This window comes from Lissotriton vulgaris, chromosome 5 (assembly GCF_964263255.1).
Source record: "Lissotriton vulgaris chromosome 5, aLisVul1.2, whole genome shotgun sequence".
NCBI lineage: Eukaryota > Metazoa > Chordata > Amphibia > Caudata > Salamandridae > Lissotriton > Lissotriton vulgaris.
The window spans coordinates 300,776,967-300,798,951 of NC_141693.1; the positions used below are offsets into that span (position 1 = coordinate 300,776,967).

General features: G+C 46.9%; 1 pseudogene; it reads left to right on the top strand.

The window, feature by feature from the left end:
* Positions 1-19,855: 19,855 nt before the first annotated feature.
* Positions 19,856-20,294, top strand: LOC147710771 (microtubule-associated protein 1 light chain 3 gamma pseudogene; annotated as a pseudogene).
* Positions 20,295-21,985: the final 1,691 nt, after the last annotated feature.

A 21,985-nucleotide genomic window follows, 5' to 3' on the forward strand; every position in this document is an offset into this window, starting at 1 on the left:
GTGGCGGATGCGGGCTCTGCAGTGGGACCTGAAGTTTCAGTGGGCCCAGCATCAGGGCAACCTGTCCGATCATGTCCTGATCTCGGAGGGCACTGCGAAGCAACTGCAGTGGTGGCTCACAGACCGCGACTGGGTCAGTGGCAGACCCCTCTCCCTACCCCAGCCGGAGCACGTAGTTGTGACGGACGCGTCCCTCCAGGGCTGGGGAGGCCACATGGGAGAGGCGGAGATCAGAGGCCTCTGGTCTCCGGCGGAGTCCCGGCTCCACATCAACCTTCTGGAGCTGAGGGCGATTCGTCTTGCACTGAAGGCATTCCTCCCCTCTGTCAGGGGGAGCGTAGTGCAAGTGTTCACCGACAACACCACCGCCATGTGGTACTGCAACAAACAGGGCGGTGTGGGGTCGTGGACCCTCTGCCAAGAGGCTCTGCGCCTCTGGCAGTGGCTGGAACATCAGGGCGTGTCCCTGGTGGTTCAACACCTGGCAGGCTCTCTGAATGCCAGGGCGGACGAACTCAGCCGCCGGTGCATGATGGATCACGAATGGCGTCTGAACTCGGACGTGGCGCAAGGTCTCTTTCGACAGTGGGGAGAGCCTTGGTTAGATCTATTCGCCACAGAAGAGAACGCGCAATGTCAGCAGTTCTGCGCGTTGGAATTTCCAAGGCGGCACTCGCTCGGAGACGCTTTTCGTCGCGAGTGGAGCTGCGGTCTGTTGTACGCCTTTCCGCCTATACCACTTCTGCCCAGAGTGCTGAAGAAGATCAGGCGCGACCGGGCCCAAGTTATCCTTGTGGCTCCGGACTGGGCACGAAGATACTGGTATCCCGAGCTACTCAGCATGTCAGTCGATACCCCGATTCGTCTGCCTCTTCGGGAGGACCTTCTGTCGCAGCAGCAGGGGACGGTCCTGCACCCGAACCTGTCCAGTCTCCACCTACAAGCTTGGAGATTGAGCGGCGGCAGTTTAGGCCATTTGACTTGCCTCCCGAAGTCTGTGATATCATTCTGGCAGCCAGGCGTCCCTCCACAAAGTCGGTATACGCCTGCCGGTGGAACAGATTTGTGGCATGGTGCACAGCAAAGGCTGTGGATCCTCTCTCTGCACCCCTTTCGGAAGTGCTGCTCTTTCTTCTTTCCCTTGCCCAGCAGGGCTCTGCTCTGGGCACTCTTAAAGGGTACCTTTCTGCTCTATCAGCCTTCTTGAGGCTACCAGATCAGCCTTCTTTATTCAAGTCCCCTATTGTGAGTAGATTTCTGAAGGGCATCACGCACATGTTCCCTCCTGTTCCCTTCGTGATGCCCCAGTGGGACTTGAATCTGGTTCTCACCTATCTGATGTGTGCTCCCTTTGAGCCGCTTCATAACTGCCCTCTTCGTCTCCTTACTCTAAAGACGGCCTTCCTGGTTGCCATCACCTCTGCCAGGAGGGTGAGTGAGCTCCAGGCTCTTTCTTCTTCTCCACCTTTCCTGTCTGTTCATCCTGATAAGGTGGTGTTACGTACACGACCTTCCTTTCTGCCCAAGGTTGTCACGGCCTTCCACGTCGGGCAGTCCATCACTTTGCCCACCTTCTTTCCGCCTCCGCATCCCTCGAAAGAGGAGGAGAGGCTCCACCGTCTGGATCCAAAACGTGCGCTCTCCTACTACCTAGATCGCACACGCCAATTCCGGGTGGATGACCAACTCTTCGTTGGGTACGTGGGCGCGAAGAAGGGAAAGGCTGTGCACAAGAGGACCATCTCTAGGTGGATCATCTTGTGTATCCAAGCATGTTACTCCATGGCGAGGAAGGAGCCCCCAGCTGGATTGCGGGCTCACTCCACTCGGGCCACGGCAACGACTACTGCCCTGGGCCGCGGTGTCCCCCTGCAGGACATTTGCCAGGCAGCTACGTGGGCCTCGCTGCACACGTTCGCAAGACACTACTGCCTGGACAGTCAAGTCCGGAGGGATGGCTTCTTTGGCCGTTCCGTCCTCCAGGACTTTCTGGTGTGATATTGGTTCGCAGACCCACCACCGGGGTTGGTATTGCTGGGGTATCTATTCTAAGGTAAGGAATCTATCACTAACGTGTCTCTTTCAGATGCACAAGTTACTACTTGTGTAACGATATATCTGTAAGAGACATTAGTTAGTGATAGATTCCTTACCGACCCACCCATCCTCCCCGTTCTGCGAACCGATATCTAGGGTTAAGGTCATCCCCTTTCAGGGCCCTAGTTTCATGGCACCAGTGTTAGTTCTATCATGGCTCTGCGTATCTGGCGCGGAAAAGCTGTGTTATCAGAACTGACGTCAGCGCGCATGGGCGCCGTCTAAGTACTCCGACGACGTCATCCCGGCGCTCACGACGCCGACGACGGACGCGGAGCCGCAGACGACGCCTACCGGCGCGCAGGGGTATTGCTACGCAAAAGTTTCCGGATCCAGTCTGACGCCTGGGGATATTCTAAGGTAAGGAATCTATCACTAACTAATGTCTCTTACAGATATATCGTTACACAAGTAGTAACTTGTGCAATACTACCATAAACTAAAATCGGGTAAGACAATAAGCGAGTCTGTAGCAATGATGATTAACGAGTATTAGAAAGGCATTTAAAAGACATTTGTGGCCACATGACAATGAAAAGGAACAGAAAACTAGATAATAAATACAATTAAGAAGTAAAGCATTATGTGATTGGCTAATAACAAAGTGGTCCATTAACCCAGCCCAATAATACAAAAACCACCAACAATTTAGAGACTCTGATGACTGCTGGAAGACCATAGACCTCTATTTCTTTTTCACAGACATAACAGAGAAATTTAAAGTTATGCCTCATCACCTTCATCTATATATTTCTACATAAAACAGGTACATTTCTATATGGATGTGTATGGCTGTTCTAGGAAATGGTACTTATGAGTTGCAGTTAGATAATTCAGGAGGAGATATGTCATTATATGAGCTGGCATGGGTGATGACATTTGTAAAAATCTGCTCCAAGTATTGTTGTCTTCTATACTTTCACATATAACACCAAATTACTTTGTTAGATATAATAACAGTTGGTCATGAACATTATCTATGGGTTTTCTTTTCAAATCCATCTGATGTGTTTTTCCCAAAGTTTCATGATGATCTTTACCCTACGAGCATCTTGAACTGTAAATACTTTTATTGGTGAGATACTAGTGTAACGGAAATGATTGTTTTATCAAACACATAAAAAGGAAAACAATGATGAACTGACTTTGTGTTATGCTTATTAAATACAATCAGATATCATTGTAACAGTATATTATTAACTTAACATCAACTATGCAGCCACTAAAAGGCACATGTTTAACTTATCTTACACTTACAATTTATACAATTAAATACATATTTATTATGTCCAATACCTGAAAAATATGGTTATCTTTTCAGACATTTGGTTAGTTCTGAAAATATTTTTTTTTCCATATTTTGTTTTTAGATTATTTTTTCCGGAATTTCTTTTTTTTGTTCAAAACTGAGGCTGTTTGATAGGACACTTGCCAGCCATGACAAGCTCAAGATGGATGGTCATATTTTTTTCTCCTGCAACAATGACATTAGGACGGTAGGACGCTATACTGCCATATTGCTCTATTATATTGCGTTGCTGCCTGAAAAGCTGTATTAGCACCGCTGTACCAGGAGCAGGTACTGGGGGAGGGACAGATGCACCAGGTATTAATGGAGGTGCTGATGGAGCAGAAGAATGAGAAGGTGGAACTGGAGGGATAGATGCAACAGGTGGAGGTACTGATGAACCAGAAGAAGTTGTGCTGCAGGGATTCTGGTCATACACAGAACTGTGCACAGAGACCCAGGACCTCAGTGAATTGTGGGGGACCAAAAAACTAACCTCAGTACCTAGACACCCCAACCGGCTAGCATCAGTGTCACATTAGCTCTTCGTCCTATAGCAAAGGTACCAATGATTAGACAACCCAGAACATGCGACTTAGGTTACTCTCAGGAATGGTGGGAATCAAGAACACTCTTACTTTTCTTATTCTCATACCAGTCCACAACATGGGTAAAAAGAGACACAATAAAGTTTAAAATGTTTATTTTAACAACGTGCTCTAAGATGCAGTATTTTTGCTAATATAAGCAGGCATATGATTAAAAATAATACGATCAGCATTGTTACAATTCCATAAACGACAAAAGAAGAAACCATATTATAATGATAGTGGAAACAGGTCCTACAGTGCCTTGTATGCCACCCTACCTAGCTAGGAACTATGGGCCATATGTAGGTAAATTGCAAATACCGACTCCTTAATACCGAATCATACCGAATCGGTATTAAGAATGAGGTAAACGTGATGTAGGTAAAAAATCGTTAAACATTACCGAATCGTTGCAAATCGGTATTAAATACCGATTGTGAACAGATCGGTAATAAAAATACATACCGAAAGGCTATTACCGATTCGGTGTTACCGAATCCACACCCAAATTCGGAAATACCGAATCGGTAATTTAAAAAATAGCGTTTTGGTGAATCAGCCAATCCTGATACACCCATTTACTTCCCAAACAGGAAGTTGCCACACCCAGCCAGGTGCACAGGGCCTGGAGCTCACTGTGAGGCAGGCAGGCAGGCAGGAGAGCTGAGGAGCCAGCAGCAACACAGCCAAGAAAAAAAAGAAGATAAACCACTGAACAAGCACTGAAATGGCAAGCCAGGACAAGGAGAAGGAGGGAGGTGAAAGAAAAAGAAAACTCAAGTTCAGCGACAAGGAGCTTGAGATCCTGATCGAGGATGTCACCCAAGAGTACCACAAGCTGTTTGGAGCCCAGTCCCACCAAGTGCCAGACGCACAGAAGAGGCAAATATGGAGTGGCATTCGGGACAAGATCAATGCCATAGGTGTGACCCTGCGCACCATAGAGGACATCAGAAAGAGGTGGTACGACCTCAGAAAAACAGCAAAACAGAGGATGGCAGAGAGACATAGGCTGGCAGGGAAAACTGGAGGAGGAAAAAATCGAGCCCCAGTACCAACACCACTGGAACAGATGGTGGAGTCCACCATCCAGCGGGAGAGTGTGAGTGGCATAGGAGACGCAGACAGCTCCGCCAGAGCAGCTAGAAAACAAGGTAAGAAGCATGCCCAGCATGCTGCCCTACCCCCTCCGTCAACCCCAACCCCCATAGTGGTAAAAGTGCTCCCACTCCACACCATGTCTTACTGCTTACCTGCAATGCATTCTGGGTGATGTAGTCAGTGTGAAATCATGATCAGGACTGTCAGGGCAGCTAACACAATAGCATGGTAATAGAATTGGATAGGTCAGGATAAACACTGTGCACTGTTGGCATGTACTTTAATGCAATGGCATTGCAGACAGAGCATTGAGAATATTTACATTTGTGTCATTTCAGGCGAGTCATCTCGCAGTGCAGCTGAGGGCAGCAGAGGCAGGTCAGCCAGGCCAGAGGGGAGTGAACAGGATGAAGACAGCATGCCTGCAGGGAACACCAGCCCTGCGCCATCGTAGCCAGCCAATCCTCCACCACAGACATCACCACAGCGCCAGGGAGGGCCGCAATCCCCTCTCACTCAGTCACCACTGCGACGTTCACCAACACCACCACCACCACCACCACCACTACCACAGTCAGGCAGGAGGCATGCCGTGAACACCCTCCAGCAGATGGAGGCGTCGGAGGAGGAGGGCAGCCAGCGCGAACAAAGTCCTATCGTACAGAGATCCAACAGGGAGCGGGCTGGTTCTGCATCCGAGGGTGCGAACATCTCATCACGATGCCGCAGGGCAAGGCCGGACAGTCCAGTGGCATTTGAGCAGAGTGACAGTGTGTTTGCTGGACTGGAAGGCAACATGCTGAAGGTCCAGCGCCTGCAATGGAGGGAGATGAAGTCATTACACAGGGAGGTGGCAAACATTAACAGACATATGCACAAGATGGAGAAGGGTATCAGTGCCATGGGGGAGAATATGTCTGCAGGGATGGAGAGGGTAGCAACCTCGGTGGACAACCTCTGCATCCAGCTGGAGCAGGACCGTGTTGGCATGCGCCGACAGAGACTGAGACTCCAGGAGTATACCATGTCGGTGAACCGGCTGGCCACTACGACATCACTGATGTGTCGCCGGTCCATCGCCATGCAGGTGGAGATGGCGCATTGCAGCAGGGATGTGGCCAGGGGGATGGTGTCCATGACCTCAGTGCTAGAGCTCATGCAGAATGCTAAGGCCTCAAATATGGAAGGGGGGGGGACAGTGAGGAGGCTACCAGCCGTGGTAGCATTACACCCTCACCCACCGAGTGCAGGAGGCGTAGTGGACGTAATGTCCCAGCACAGGAACGGTCCAACTCACAAGTCTGTGTCGATGGGGAACATGCACGTGCAGCACGGGGACACAAGAAGTGAAGGACACTGGCTGTCCACATGCATGTGATGGGTGATGTAACCCATGTCCAATTGGACAATGCTCACAATGCTGGAGGTGTGCCAAATAAACACCTCTACATGTAATTTGAAATGCCTCAGTGTCGTTACTCACTCAGAAATAGTGTGATGTAATCTCTGCCCGTCTATGTCTCCCATCATGTTCAATAGCAGCACCAGCCGCGCTGGGCTCTGGCTGAAGGTTGTCCTCGTCCTCTGACTCAGTTAGTTCCACTGCAGTTCCTTTTTTAGTGGCCAGATTGTGTAGCATTGCACACGTAGCAATAATCTTGCAACATTTGATGGGGCTGTACAGACGCGCACCTCCTGTTTTGTGGAGGCAACGGAATCTGCTTTTGAGCAAACCGAAAGTGCGCTCCACCACGTTGCGTGTGCTCCTATGTGCCACATTGTATCTCCTCTCCCTTTGGGTGGTTGGGTTCAGATATGGTGTGAGGAGATACGGCCGGAGGGCATATGCGCTGTCACCTATGAAGAGAAGTAAGTGGCATTGATTGGTGTGACCAACAGCTTGTGGCAGGGTGTACATCAGGGGGTGTGACATTTACTTACCTAGTATGTATCCGTCGGCAAATTCACCAGCAAGCAGACGTGTATGTATGCCACTGTTCCTGAAGATGTAAGCATCGTGGGTACTCCCGGGGTATTTAGCCACGATGTCTGTTATTATGTGTTTGGCATTGCAGATCACCTGCACATTGATTGAGTGGGTGGATTTGCGGTTCCTGTAAATGTATTCACTTGCTGCAGGTGGGCAGATGGGAATGTGGGTCCCATCGATGCAGCCGATCACGTGGGGGAAGTGGGCAAGTTGATAGAACTCCAGCTTGGTTCTCTGCAGCTCCGCCTGCGTACTGGGGAAGGATATGTAATGTTCCATTCTGTCCATCATGGCGTCTAGGAAGGTGTTGAAGAACCGGGATAGGCAGCTCTGTGATACTCCACCCACTGCTGCTATCACACCCTGGAAACTTCCTGATGCAAGGAGGTGCAAGCAGCAGAGTACCTGGACATGGGTGGGGATTGCGTGGGCCCTTGGCGTCTGATGCTCCAGATAGGGTGTTAGGTCCCGTATTAACTCCAGGATGGTGTCTGGGTGCAATCTGTATCTCTCGTGTATTTCTGCGTCTGTCAACTGGAACGTGATGCGTATTCTGTACACCTGCTCCTCACGTCTCCAGATCCTCATTCCTGCTGCTCTCAGGCGTAGCCGCCTTGCTATGAGATAGAGGCCTGCCATTGTGTTCACACTGATGCATTTTGGGTCTGTTTATATAAACTCCTCCTGATTACCACATGCTCCTGAAACGTGGTAATTACCGATTCGTTATCACCGATTTTGGCCAAAATCGGTATTACCGGGGTTTGCTACATAGCATATTTGGGGTTTTTACCGATTCGTTTCTACCGATTCGGTATTCATTGTTTCGGTAATTCCAAGTCGGTAACTTATGGATTTTACCGATTCGTTATTATCGAATCTATTCGGTATTACCTACATCTCACATGACTACATATTTGTCGGTAACACCGAAAATGACCCTTTTTTTTCTGTGTTACCGATCGGTATTTGGCCACCTACATATGGCCCTATGTTTTATAAAATATAGAAGGTCTCCTAGGCTTGAATGGGGAACCCCATACCTCCAAGATCAGCAGAGGTGAATCACATCAGGATCTGCAAAAGCTCTCTCTCTCTGGAAACAGATTTTCTCCAAGTGCCTAAAAATCATGCATGCAGTGCAATATTAAAGGCGCCAAAATTTCAGTTAGCTGCAGCATGTTGTGTCTAAGCGTGAGCTGATCAGCCTGGATAATAGCTAACATTGTTATGATAACATTGGAGGCTTCAGCACTCACTGTGCAGACTAAGATCGCAATGTAAGTCAAGGGATGTTGAAAACAAGTCATTCTCATGTGATGATATTCACGCAGTCAAATTTACAACAGCTACATGCAGTGTTGTGTGCAAAATTGGCAAAATGGCGTTTAAACTTCTAGTAAGCCTATGCTAACATAGCAATGTGTGAAAGCAGGGCCCTGCCTTCACTACAGTTGACAGTGTTGCATTAACTGATGAAGTGGCCTCTGACAATCTTCCTGTTTTGGCCTCTTGTATCTCCTTCTGACACATTCTTTCTGCTTGCATCAACCTGGTGGAATGAATTGCCTGCAGGTGTTTTTTTTCATTTGCGTGTACGTGCACAGCAACTCTGTTTTTTTTAACAATCTCATTGATTTATTTTTCCCCAGTGTTTCATGATAATCAGGAACAAATCGGGGACGATGAACTTTAGAACATGTTCTTCTCTCTGCTGGGCACGCAGAGGCAACTGGACCCCAACAATCCCCGGAAACCATCTGACGAACGCTGAACTAGAGACACCAGTGCTCATTCGATGATCTCAAGGGAAGGGGGTTTGGAAACAAACAAACTAAAACAACTAGTTAAAATATAAAAAATAAAATAAGGAAAGAAACAACTGGTGCATGTTTGTGCCAGTGGAGTAGCGAACTCTGGGTCACAGAACAATTTGGGACTTCTATCCTAAAACTAGGAATGAGTAAGGAGACTAGCTCCCGCAGCAATTGTTAAAAGAATCTACAAAAACACAAAAAAAACAATGACTTTAATCATGCATAAACTTCTGCATTAGGTCAAGATAAAAGAGGCCTTTTTAGAATCAGGTGAATAAATCAGAAAACACACTCACACCATACTATGTCAAAGATAAATGCACACAAGCCCACTTTATACTCTTCTGACAAGAGACGGGCCCGGGCGGGGTTTAAATACCTCAGCCAGGTTGATGAGTCACGTTAGCGTGTGCCCCAGCTGGACAGGTCTGCCCGTAGCAGGTTGACAGGAACGCAGGATCAGCCACTAAGGGCCCTCCCGGCCGAGTGAAAAGACGCAGTCCCAGCCACCACAGGGCCGGTCTTCCTCATCTGTTTGCTGGTGCTGTATCGAGCTCCGGTGTGGGCTGAGGAAGAAAGATAAGAAAAACACCCCCATATAACAGGGCATACAAACAAGTGCAGGTCAGTTTCTCTTATTTATTTATTAATTTGCAAAGTTTTATATAGCGCTGGCTAGACCCGGAGGTATCAGAGCGCTTTACATGAGGATCCGCGAGTTACAGGTTACATAATTACATAGCCAAGTATAGACATAGGAGAAAAAAAACATGAGATTACACAATATTTTGAGTTATTAGCATGTTCACACGTCTTATGGGGAGTGAAAAGGTAGAGAGGGAACCCTCAGGGAACACTGGGGTGGAAGAGGTGAAGAGCCTACAGCGAGGTGTGTGTGCTGAGAACCTGCTAGGAGCCCCCACCCAACAGGCAGTCATCCTACGTAGGGTGTAAGTTAGGAGAACGCACCTAGCGCCCTGGGGGGTTTCCCTGATTAGTAACCCCAACACTGCTGGAGTGCGATTGCGGAGGGCAGTCCGATGGATCCTGACAGTTGGCTACTACCAAATGATCATCTTGAACTGTGAATGTTCTAAATGATGACATAGTGTAAAGAAATTGTAGTTTAGTGTGAAAACACATAAAAAGGAAACAATGATGGACTGACTTATGTTTATTAAATACATCCGATATCACTGTGGTAGTCTATTGTTAACTTACGATTTACTATGAACTACCATAAGACACTTTTAACATACCTCACAGTTACCATTTAACTGTATATTAATTACAATATAGTTTTACTGATACCTGAAAAAATATGGTTAATACTAGTAGAAGCTCTTTATCTTTTGAGACGTTTGGTTAGTTTTTTAAAGAACTTGTTATTTTTTCATTTTTGTTGTAAGATATTTTCTGGAAGTTGTAATTCTTTTGCAAGGTCAGCATGACCAATCAAAACAATAATCGTAACAGGAGGACAACAAAGAGGAAAAAAAACCTAAGGTTGTTGTTGTCAGGACCCGAGAGTCCCAACTAGCGGTAATCTCACACCACAGATACAGGAATTCAACTCCGTACCAAATTGGTAGCTTCTGGACGGAAAAAGTACGATTACGGAATTCCAAGATGGCCGCAAGGTCGGAGTCGACGTTAGCGGTCTAGTGTTTGGGGAACTGTCACCGGCCGAGTCCAGGTGAGGCGCGCGCTAGCTGTAATCTGCGCACTTCACCTGAGAATCGACCCGGTGAGGAGACATCTTGTCGACGTCCGTAAAAAATAACAAGGCCTTAGTTAATAGCTCTTGAGGAACTTCCGTAGTAGGCTTAATAAGCTCTTGGAAGTAATCTAGTTTGTTTATCCTAGAACAACCGCGTTCGTAATAGAGGCGGTGCGTCATCTTAGTTAGTAAAAACTCTTGAGAACTCAGTGGAAGAATTCAATTCCCCTTGTAGTAGTTCCGTTGAGTACCAGCCCTGAGAGAAAACCCTGAACCCCTTCAGCACTCACCGAAAAAGAAGCGACGAAAAGGCGCCTCGTCGGAAGGAGCAGAACGACCAGTGAGGCAGCAGACGAAGGGGCACCTGAGGAAGAAGAGAAACGATAAGTGACATTTGAGCAATTTAAAGTCTAAAGAATCTGGAGAAAGGTTATAATGATCTAAATAGTTACCTAGTGAAATGTTGAGAAGAGAAATCTACGCCGCATAACTAAGACTTAACAGTTATCAGTCATGTTCCCTCTAGAAGAAAAAAGAGGCAAGAATTAGTGTGGAATATTAAAAAGAAAAAGCAGAACACCATTTACAAGAAAGAACAGAGTAGAAGAAAAGTAAGTTAGAGTTAATTTAAATAGAATAGATAGGAATAGAGGGAAGAGTTAGCATTAGTAACCCACTGTGTAATTGCAATTTTACAAATAATAGAAGACAGAGGAGATGTAAAAAGGCACCTAGGATAAAAGAACAGAAGGACAGAGAAAGAGTGAGTAAAAATTAGAATTAATAGTGTAGTAGCAGATTAGTTATGCACTAATAAAGAAAAGACGTATTTCTGTATTACAGGAGAAACAATAAAGAACTCTGTCACTCTACGCCAAGAAAAGAAGCTTAGACGAGAGGGCTAGACTCTTGGAAGCTAATGGTAGGTGAAGTCAGGAGAGGTGGGCAGAGTAGGAAGAGTAGGAGTAAGAGTTGAGAGTAACGGTTCTTATTTCCTTTTAGGGTTCTAAACAAGTAGCGGTCTGCGGGTCGGACTGACGAAAGAAACCATCCAAGAAAGTCTCTTCTCTTGTTGTTTATTATTTTATCCAATGTCCTCCTTCCCCCAGAGGTAATAATTCAAAGACTTGTATTCACGAGCTTTGGGTAATTGCCTGGAGGGATTTGGGAGCTAGCATCTCTGTTCCTGTGCATCCACGCAAGAAGTATCCTTTGATAGTCTGACAGTTGTGGACACTGGTGAGACATGACACGCTCATGATGGATGGCCATAGATCTCTCCCTGAACAATGACAGTATTGCAGAGGAGACTGTACTGAAATATGACTCAGTCATCTTGTGATTATGTCTCAAAAGATGTATTGGCACTGCAGTACCAGGCGCAGATACTGATGGTGGGACAGATGTACAGGGTGTTGGTGCAGGTGCCATTGAAGCAGAAGAAGTTGAAGGTATTGCAATAACCGAAGAAGTGGCTGCTGCTGGTCTGCCCGCTTTGGCCTCTATCTCCTTCTGACACCTCCTTTCTGTATGCGCCAACCTTGTAGAATGAATTCCTGTGAGAAAGTGCCATCTTTCTTGCATGGCATGCCCTCACTTTTTGCTGAATTGCTTATGTGCTTTGACTGAGTGTGCCCTGGGATCCTGCCAATCTTGTGCGTAGGGCCTGTGTTCCATCCCTAAAACTGTATTGAAGCTAAAACCAAATTGGCATCTTTGGCCACATGTCAGCCCCTGGTAAATGTTACCATGGGTACCCAGGGCATTGTGACCAGAGAAGACCCCTAAGGGCTGCAGCACTTATTGTGCCACCCTCAGGGGCCCTGCACCCTGACACACACACACTGCCTTTGCAGGCTGAGTGTCCTGGTGCAGAACTAAACAAAGAGTCAACATGGCACACACCCCTGTGTGCCATGCCCACAAACCCACTGCCCTGGCATACATCAGACACCCCTCTATTTGGCTGCCCTATGCCAGTGGTGTGGGCACAGGTGCATGAGCCCTGTGCCCCTACAGTACCCAGGGCCATTCCTGGGCACTGTAAGTGCAGTGATGCCATTAAGAATATATGGTGCTGGGAGGTTGTCATTACGAACTCCAGAGCACCATAATGGCTACACTGAAGACTGACAAGTTTGGTACCAAACTTCTCCGCACATTAAACCCACACTGATGCCAGTGTGGGATTTAATGTAAAATGCACTACAGAGGCATCTTAGAGATGCCTCCTGAAACCTAACCTACAATCCACGTCTTGTCTGAGAGGCTGCCTCGGCTGCCACTCAGCAGACATGTTGCTGGACCCCTGGGTGGAGAGCCCCGCCCCCCTCCTGCGCCTGCAACAATGCACATCCTGGGCGAGGTGCTAGGTCTCCTCCCCCAGGATGGGCAGGGGGAAGCTTCAAAGGCATGCCGCCTTTGTGAGCTTCTCCAGGCCACTTGCTGTACTCAGCAACTGGCCCCCAACAGTTTTGACCCCCACACTGGCAGGAAGACTGGCGGGAAACCCTACGTCAAGAAAGGGAGTGTGCCAGCCTGTGCCAACTCCACTCCTCTGGTGGGAGAGGCGAGGTGAAGCACGACTCCGGGCTACCGCCATCTTGAGTATGGGGAGCCCTACCCACTCACAGCTAGGCTCCTGCCTCCCTCCCATAGAAGAGGAGCTGGTTAGGGGTGTACCCACCCCAGGACAGGGACCCATTGGTCCCTGCCCTTCACACTATCTGTAACGCCCCTAAATTTAGTATTTAGAGGCACCCTGAACCTTTCTTCCTCAGATCCCGATTTCAAAACAAGAAAGAAGACCAAGAAGAAGAAGACCTGCCGTGCAGCTGCTAACAAGAGGATGGCACCAAATGACTTGGCCCCAGCCCTACTGGCCTGTTGATCCTTGAACCTGCTCCTGCTAAAATCTTGTATGCTCTACATGAGCAAAACCCATCAACCACGTTGGGATTGGGGTAAATAGTATTGTACAAAAATATGATATCCCAACTGGTATTAGTTAAAGACAATTTATAATAGACATGTTGAAAAACATTATCAGGAAGGACAAAGGAGACTCAAGTGTTAGTTATAGATGTGCCTGTGGCATCATATTTATCCAAAACAAGGGTAAAAACAAAATACAGTTGTAGCAGCACTTTAAAACTTGGTACAACCCTACTTGTACTTGGTGCTCAATGGGTGCAAGTGGTGTGCACTGTGGCGACGCAAGTGACAATAAGAACAGCAAAAAGGCAGCGCAAGGTGACTGGTGCAAAAATATATACAGTGAGTTATGGCAATAATGCGGTTCCAGCTGAATTATGGTACATTTGGAGGCTGGCAATAGTCTTAGGTGAACCACATTTGCATGTTCGCGCCTTCAATTGCGCTGTATGGTCGACGGCATTTCGATCCTCCTAATTCGGGATCTTCATCAGGACTGGGTTGGTTAATGGAGAGTGCTGAAAAGTATAGCGGCAGGGTAAAGAATCCGTGTGGGGTGGAAATTCCGTGTATTAGGAAGTGCAGTCATCGGGCGTAGTCAGCGGGGGCTGGACCTCGAGGCTGAGGCCCGTGTGAACGGGGACCAATGTTCCGTTCCTGTGGTTATCGGCGGGAGTTACAAATCGTATCCCGACTGGTGGGGACGGCGATCCATATTTGATCGGTGTGAGCGGGAATGAATCTCTCGCAGTAGCCGGTTCCGAGTTACTCCAGGTTGCCAGTATCCCGGCGTCTCCTGCGGACAGCAACCTTGAGAACCCCAGAGGACCTGCCTGCCTTGACCCTCTTAGAGACTGGGACTCCCATGAGTAGTGGTTCTGCTCAAACAGCAATACCCCTGGTGCCAGCCAGGAACCGCGAATCCAGCCCACTCTGCACCCGCCGAGCCCGGCCTGTGCCCAAGTGGGCAATGACCCTGAGGACGTCCCCCCGGCGATTCTGACCTGGAATCCAGTGCCCAAGGACCCTCCTCAACAACCCCGATGACGCCTGAAGCCTCAGAACCAGGGACCCCTCCCAACCGCGACCAGCAGAGGGTAAGATTTCCTGACGCCAAAAGACACCCCTGCACCCGGTGCCCCCGGCCCCTTGTGCCCGACTGCGGGGTGCCTACCTACCCTCCAAGAACCCACCTTACCCCTCGAAGTGTTGGTCGCTCCAGAAGATCCTCTGTCCCCAAGCCTGCAGCCTTTGTACCCTTTTCAAGATCTCTATTGAATAACATTGAGCGTCCGATGGCTTAAAAGCACCCTGCACCCAGCCGCCTGAGTGCCCCAGGCAGTGCAACCTTTGTCCTAGCCTACTTCCCCATTTGGCCTGAGCAAGTGACCAGGAGCCCAGCTATCACAGCCGCGTGGCCTGCTAGCCAGCAGCCACCAGCCAAAGGCCCCCTGCTTCTCAATGGATAACATTGGGCCTAACAACCTCTGCACCCAGCTGCCCCTATGCCGCTGAGGGTGTACCAGTTGTACCTACCTGACCCCGGGAGACTCCTGGGGCTATGCCCAGAACCTTAACTCTCCCAGTTGAGTACTTACCTAAAAGCAGATAACTCACTTTTCTTCGATAGGCTAACATTGACTGGTTTCACTCAAAAATTCTTCTAAGTGTGGAGTTTTGGAACTTTAAAATATTCACCTACAATCAGTCGAACAACAAATTCTGATTTACTCACCTGTTATCAGGAGAGACCTCAGTGCTGCATCTTTTAGCCCAGCACAAACCCTGAAAAGTAGTTTTTACCGTACTTACAAGAACCTGAATTTTCTTCCATAGGAAACCATTGACTATTTTTCAGTGAAATTTCTTGTGTCGATTTTTGCAAACTACAAATATTATTAAAAAATCGTACCAACTACCAAAACGTAATTACTTACCTGTCTTAGATAAATGTCCCAGTGCTGAACCTAGGAGTCCAGTGCTGTATTACAAAAGTAACGTGAACATACTTTACCTGCAAACTGAATTTCCTTCCATAGGATAACATTGGTAATTTCAACTGAAAAAGTTTCTGACAACTTTTAAAATACAACAATATTCCTTAAAAATCACTACTGTAACCAAAACGCTTTTACTTAACTGTTTACAGGACATGTCCCCTGACTGAATCTAGGATCCAGTCTTGTGGTTAGAAAAGTAATCTACAAAGTAATTAATTGCATTTAACTGAAAATTCCCATTGAGCTCAATGTTGCATTGTGTTTGAAATTGTGTTGCCTATTGCAACAAACTGTAACTACTGCATTCCAAAAGACTAATGCCTATTTGAAAGGTATTTTACTAAAGTAACTAATTGTGAGAAAGTATATTTTGATACCTTGTTGGTTCTAAAATAAAAGAACGATATCTTTCGATACAAAACAATTGGCCTAGAGTTCAGTTCTTGAGTGTGTGAGACCGTTTGCTGACTGAGTGTGTACAACAAATGCTTTGCACTGTCCTCTGATACTGCATTACTGCTCGACCAAGCTACCACTTTAGAGAGTAAGGTTATATCTAACTTTAGCCTCTGCCAAACCTCTGGGGTCTGTGGACTCTGTGCACACTGTACCTATTTGGGAACAGTATATACAGAGCCATTTTCCTATAATTCCTGCTGGAGTTTTCTCATTCCTGTGGTACCAAAGGAGTACGGCTTGATGTTCCCATAGGAAATAAGATTGTTACATAGATTGGATGTAACAAATTCGAAAATAACTTTTTTCCTTTCAGTTGGCAAAGAAAGAAATTCCCATACAATGGAGCTTTTTAATTTTTTTCCTCCATGCTACTTCTTCCTCCTCTTGCAAAAGCACAGGATCATCTAATATATTTATTTACTTGAGTTTTATATAGCGCTGGCTAGACCCGGAGGTATCATAGCGCTTTACATGAAGAGAGTTACATAGGTTACAAATTACACATTGTTACAGAAGGTACAACAGTTACAGTTACATCCGTTGGTTCTTGGTGTGTAGAGGGGTAAGAGGGTAATGTAAAAGGTTGAGGGGGAGATTAAGAGGAGTATAGGCATAAGGAAAAACAAAGCAGGTAAGTGGAGAGGAATTCAGGGGAGAGAGTTAAGGAAAAAGGGAGGTAGCCAAATAATGATGGAGGGAAGCGGAGGTGGCGGGGGTAGGGGACACAGAGGGAAGACGGGGAAGTGACTGAGTCTGGCGTCCAGCTGGGTGGGAGACGGTTCCCCATGGGACAGGGATCCTTCTCAGTCCTCAGTTATGTGTGATTCCCATTGTCACAGTGGACTCTCTCAGCGGGGTCGCTGAGACTCCAGGGCATAGATGCTGGATCCCTCCCCAACAAGGGGAGAGGAGTGCTTTGGTCACGGGCACACTCTGAAGAATGAAGGAGGGAAGAGGTGGGGGAGGAAACTCAGCGGGAACACAAGGTAGGAGCCGACTCCCAGTGGTAAGGGGATCAATCCCAGTCCTCCACTATGTATGTCACCAGGGCACAAGTCCTAAAAATAAAAGTGGGGGAACGCCGACGTCACGACAGGAAGTGACGTCACGAGAGGTGGCTTGCACTCAGTTGCAGTTTTTAGTTATCAAGCTCCCTGTATAATAGGTGGGGGGACTCCGTCCACCCGCGTGGTACCCCGACTCGAGCCCTGTATGTCACCCTTGTCTGGTGCTTAAATTGTGCCGCTGCTTAGCACCGGCACTTACTGATCAGGGCCGGGTCTACCACGCGTCTGCAATCCTGCATGTCATATGGCATTGTGTCGTAGACAGTATATAAAAATTACCTCACTCACTGACTCGGTGGGAACAGTGTTGTGTTCGTCTCCCGAGTCCCGATGAAGAGTGCTGTGGCTGTGAGACAATGAGAGCCAATAAAAAGTATTTAAATCACATACATGATTCATTACTGGGTCCAGACTCCAGACCGTTGGACTCCAACCATACTTTATTTATTCAAATATGAATGAATGAATCTATGATCCACATTCAACAGGTCGTGACGATGCGCATTGCGAATTTACCTTAGTAAGGCGGCGTCCCTTAGTTCAGTGTTAGCTGTGGGCGGGACACCGATTGGGCTAGGTATGGTTCTGCAGGGGTAGGGCTATGCAGCAGGAAGCGTGCGTAGATTTTTTTTTAAATACCACGACCTCGCGCACACGCAGCCCGCCATGCATCAGTGGTTCACGTCGAGTGCAGGCAGCAGCAGGCCCTTCGACCCCATCAGTTAATAAAGGCAAGCAGGCCAGTGCCCGGCCGCCCACCACCACACCTAACGATAACCGTAAGTGTAGCAAAACCAACTCTGCTTTTTTTTCCTCGAGCGCGTGGTCATGGTGAGTGGTGTGACATGATGGTCACCATGGTAGCTCCCGCTCCACATGAAGATTTGATGATTGTGCACAGGGCCCCGGCCTCTGGTATGTGCAGTAGAGCAGGCGCTGACCTTTGCCGCTGACAAGCATGGCAGAGTAAAAGTGTGTGTGTGCAGCCAAGACAAAGCATTTACATAAACTAACCCAGGGTGGTTGGCAGCGGGCGCGGCTTGTGACAGCACAGGGTTAAATTACCCCAGTGCCTAGCTGGGCAAGGGTTCAATGTACTTTAAAATGCCCAAAATTGTAAAAAAAAAAAAAGAGAAGATCTTGTAGATCAGTTATCACGATATGCCTGGGTTTAAGTTAAAGGCCCTGCCCTTCTTCCGGCCTGAACAGTGGCGTTGCACTTGTACACTGTGCCCTGCGCTGGAAGCAATATTGCTTCCTTACTCCATGGTTTACTTTACAGTTCACTTCATAAGCACAACGTGAATTCCCCGTGTGAAGTGAACCACGGTGTGACGAGTCAAATATCGATTTTATGGAGTGGTCTGCTTGGCTGTGCATTAGGTGCAATAGCCCCCCACCCCTTTCCCTTTGCAGAACAACACATACATGGAAAGGAATCTCTTACAGGAAAGGAGCGGCTCATAGCGAAATTCGGCGAAGGCCAGAAGGGCTGGGAGACAGTATGTCACAGGTCAGATGAGGCTGACGTGTGACTGATTCTGCCAAACCCTACCTACCTACTTGTTTGGATTTAAGTGAATTTCTGTATAAGTCAGTCAGAACACAGGCTTTAGGCTTGGCTGGGTATCGCAGTGGGCGTGGATGGTCTGTGTGACACAAGACATGAGCTTCCCATGGAGATGTTCGGCATCGCCTCTCCCACCGAGATTTAGGGACAGGGCACGAGTCGGGGTACCACGCGGGTGGACGGCATCCCCCCACTTATTTTCGAGGGTTTTTCAGGGTGGACGCCGTCCACCCTGCTCAATCAAAACCGCGTCCACCATTGCAAAGTAAACAATGCGGGACAAATGCCGCTCTGCGCTCGGATCTCAGTCGCACGTAAAATAATGCTTCATTAACTGTCTAAGTTTTAAGCAAACCCCCCCCCCCCCCCCTCCCCAATGCAGTGATGAAGTTCAGAAGAGGGTAGGCGACGCTGGCTCCTGGTGAATGTTTCAACACCTCACGGCTCTTTACCACCCACCGTGCTGCATGAATAGCTCGAAGCAGTGCATCTGGGAACGCCTTAAAACAATTAACTTCTATTCAAGGCCTGCTGTAAGAAGAGAGGGTATTGTGAATGGGCAAAAGATTCAATGCTGTCGAAGTCTGTCGAAGTGGGAACAGGGGAAGCCGGTTCCAGGCTGGATGTCAGTTCACTATCCTGTTCACTATCCTGTGATTCCAGGCAAATAAGTGAGACTGGCCTTGTGGCTTCAGGACTCTAGGATTACTTGTGCTCAACGCGCATGGGTTGAGCCAGTGTAGGGGACATGTAAGAAGGAAAACTGGTTATCACTAAGCGCGTGCATGTCTGCAGGGGACTGGCATCATGTTGCAGAGGTCTTCAAACTGTGGGGCGTGCCCCCCTGGGGGGGCGTGGATGTGTTGCCAGGGGGGCGCGAATAGGTCTGTAATTACATGTGAATGAAGAAAGCCTGGAAGCGCAAAAGGCGCCGTTCTAGGCTGTCTTCATTTAAATGCTGCAGTTAAACGCCACAAAAAAGTGAAAGGATGGTACTAAGTGGCACTGGGGAGGCCAGCAAGTGTGAAGTTGCGGTCAAAGACCTGGCTAAAAAGAAGAAAAAAATAGCATTCCATTGTTTGCTGTTCACCTTGGAATAATTGCATATACAAACACGCACACCACTCGAGGGCAAATTATCAATTAACTGTCAATTAGGCATAGAGGGCGTGATGTAATTCTGTGTTCAGCAGGCAACAGCGTAAATCTGTCAGGGAATGGCATGGAAAGTCTGCAGAGAAACTAAAATCAATCCCGTTCAAAATGTCGATGTGTTTTGCAACTGGGAAAGGTGAGGTGGGTGATAGAAACAGAGAGTTTCCGTCCAAACTACCAGTGGTGAGTGAAAGCTATCAAAGAGAAAAGCATTTGCCTGTATTAGACAAAGAACATTTCTTTTTCCTGAAGAGCTGACCATGACACAATTTAAGATCATTGTTTGATGCCAATTACCTTTATCCACAACACAGGCTTTTTTCTTTATGGTGAATAACAAGACCTTACCGTCCATGTTTGTCACAATGTCAGAAGTGTATTGGGATCATAAGGCTGATGATGGATTCTTATACATGACCCATGTATCACAGGAGATGTTTGGCTGCAATCTGACCAGTGACAAGCAGAAAAAGACAGACTGCCACTCACTAATACAGACTGCTTAACATTAAAACAGGGAATATGCTTTTTTATAGCCATTGTACACCTTTGATGAAAGTGAACACTTGCTACCAAACTAAAATGAATGAATGCTTTTTAAGCTGTTACTGAAGAGGACTTTGAATCTAGTTTTCAAGAACTACTTGTTGGGAGGCACAACAAACAGGGATTTTTCTTTTTTGTGAAAAATAAACCTTGCACGAGTAGAACCTCACAGGACATACTGCTGCATTTTTGTATTTTGGAGCTGGTGACGATAAAGTGCTCTCATTGTTTCCGATTTTTTTTTCAAGTGTGGAGATTGCAGCAGGAGAGTGGTAAATGGATGGCATTTGTCACCTAGCATGCTCATTGGGGCATTGACAGACATGATGGTCACTTGTCCTACACACAATTACCACACCACAGTGACCATTCTAAAAGGACTTTGAGGTTACGCAGTTTGAGACATCGGGTTTGACATAGAAACTACATCTACAGACTATATTACATTTTGTAAATGCTATATCTAATTTATTTTTTATTTTTGAAGATGTAATTATATTTGTAATAAAGATGCACACCTCAGTTGAAAAATAAATGCAAGTTAAACTAACGAAAAGGAAATATACTCTTTTACCTTATGAAACCTCAGTTAGCTAATGTGATCACAGCAGTTGCCTTTGTGTGTGACGACTGAGTCACAGAATTAAATCCTGATTGGTGCAGTGATGAAAAGTGACTTGCTTATAGTGCTACAAGGTCTCAGTCTGTGACAGAAAGCACTGTGAATGTCATTTTCTAAAAACTGTATCACTCTGTATAAAACAGACTGGAGCAACATACTGTTTGTGATAAAAACATCTGCTTTAAAAATAACCATTTTAGTGATAAGAATCCAGACTACATCTAATGTAAATATTTGTATATATGCTCATTAAAAGGGCGCACTCCTTTTAATGGACTCATGCATTTCCTCTCAGAAAGAATAAATATTTGTACCATTAAACGGAGCAACTCTAATAATTAAAGTCTACACTGGCTCCATCCATTTCACACATTTGCATTTCTTTCAGGTAGCGGGCACCTTGGTGAGCAGGCATGTTACTTCTTCAGTTCTCAATCTGTTTTGCAGCACATGAGCCCTCCCCCTCCACACACACTCTGTGAGTGGGCACTAGATCTCAGTTATGGCAGTCTTGCTATGAAAAAGAACATGGGATGCATTTTCCTTGCTAGCATTAGGGTCCAGGGCATTATTGTTCCGAGGGGGTGCTAATTGTGCTATTCGTGTGGTTATTTTTTGCAGAAAACCTGCTTTGGGCATCTGTCCTATACATGGAAAAGAGTAGAGAGCCTGCTTTGCAGAGCTGTAGGCATCTTTGATGCTGCAGGTGCATAAGAGGCCTAGGGCAGTGTTTCCATTTTTGCCAGTTTCTTGAATTTGTGTATTATTCACATGTTGGGGTCTCTCTGTGCTTGCATTACAATGATTGTCATTTTTACATACTGTATTTCTGTATATTTAAATAAAATGATATCTTTTGGTACAACAAGAATAATAAAAATAACTTTATAAATAACTGACCTGTGGGACAATGATACAGTTTTTTTCATTTAGGATCTATGACCTATTGTTTGATTAATGGTTAGGGAGAGATTTTTGTGTTTGTCTCCAGTGTTTCTTTGAGCCTTGGAGAAATGACCCAAGGGAGGG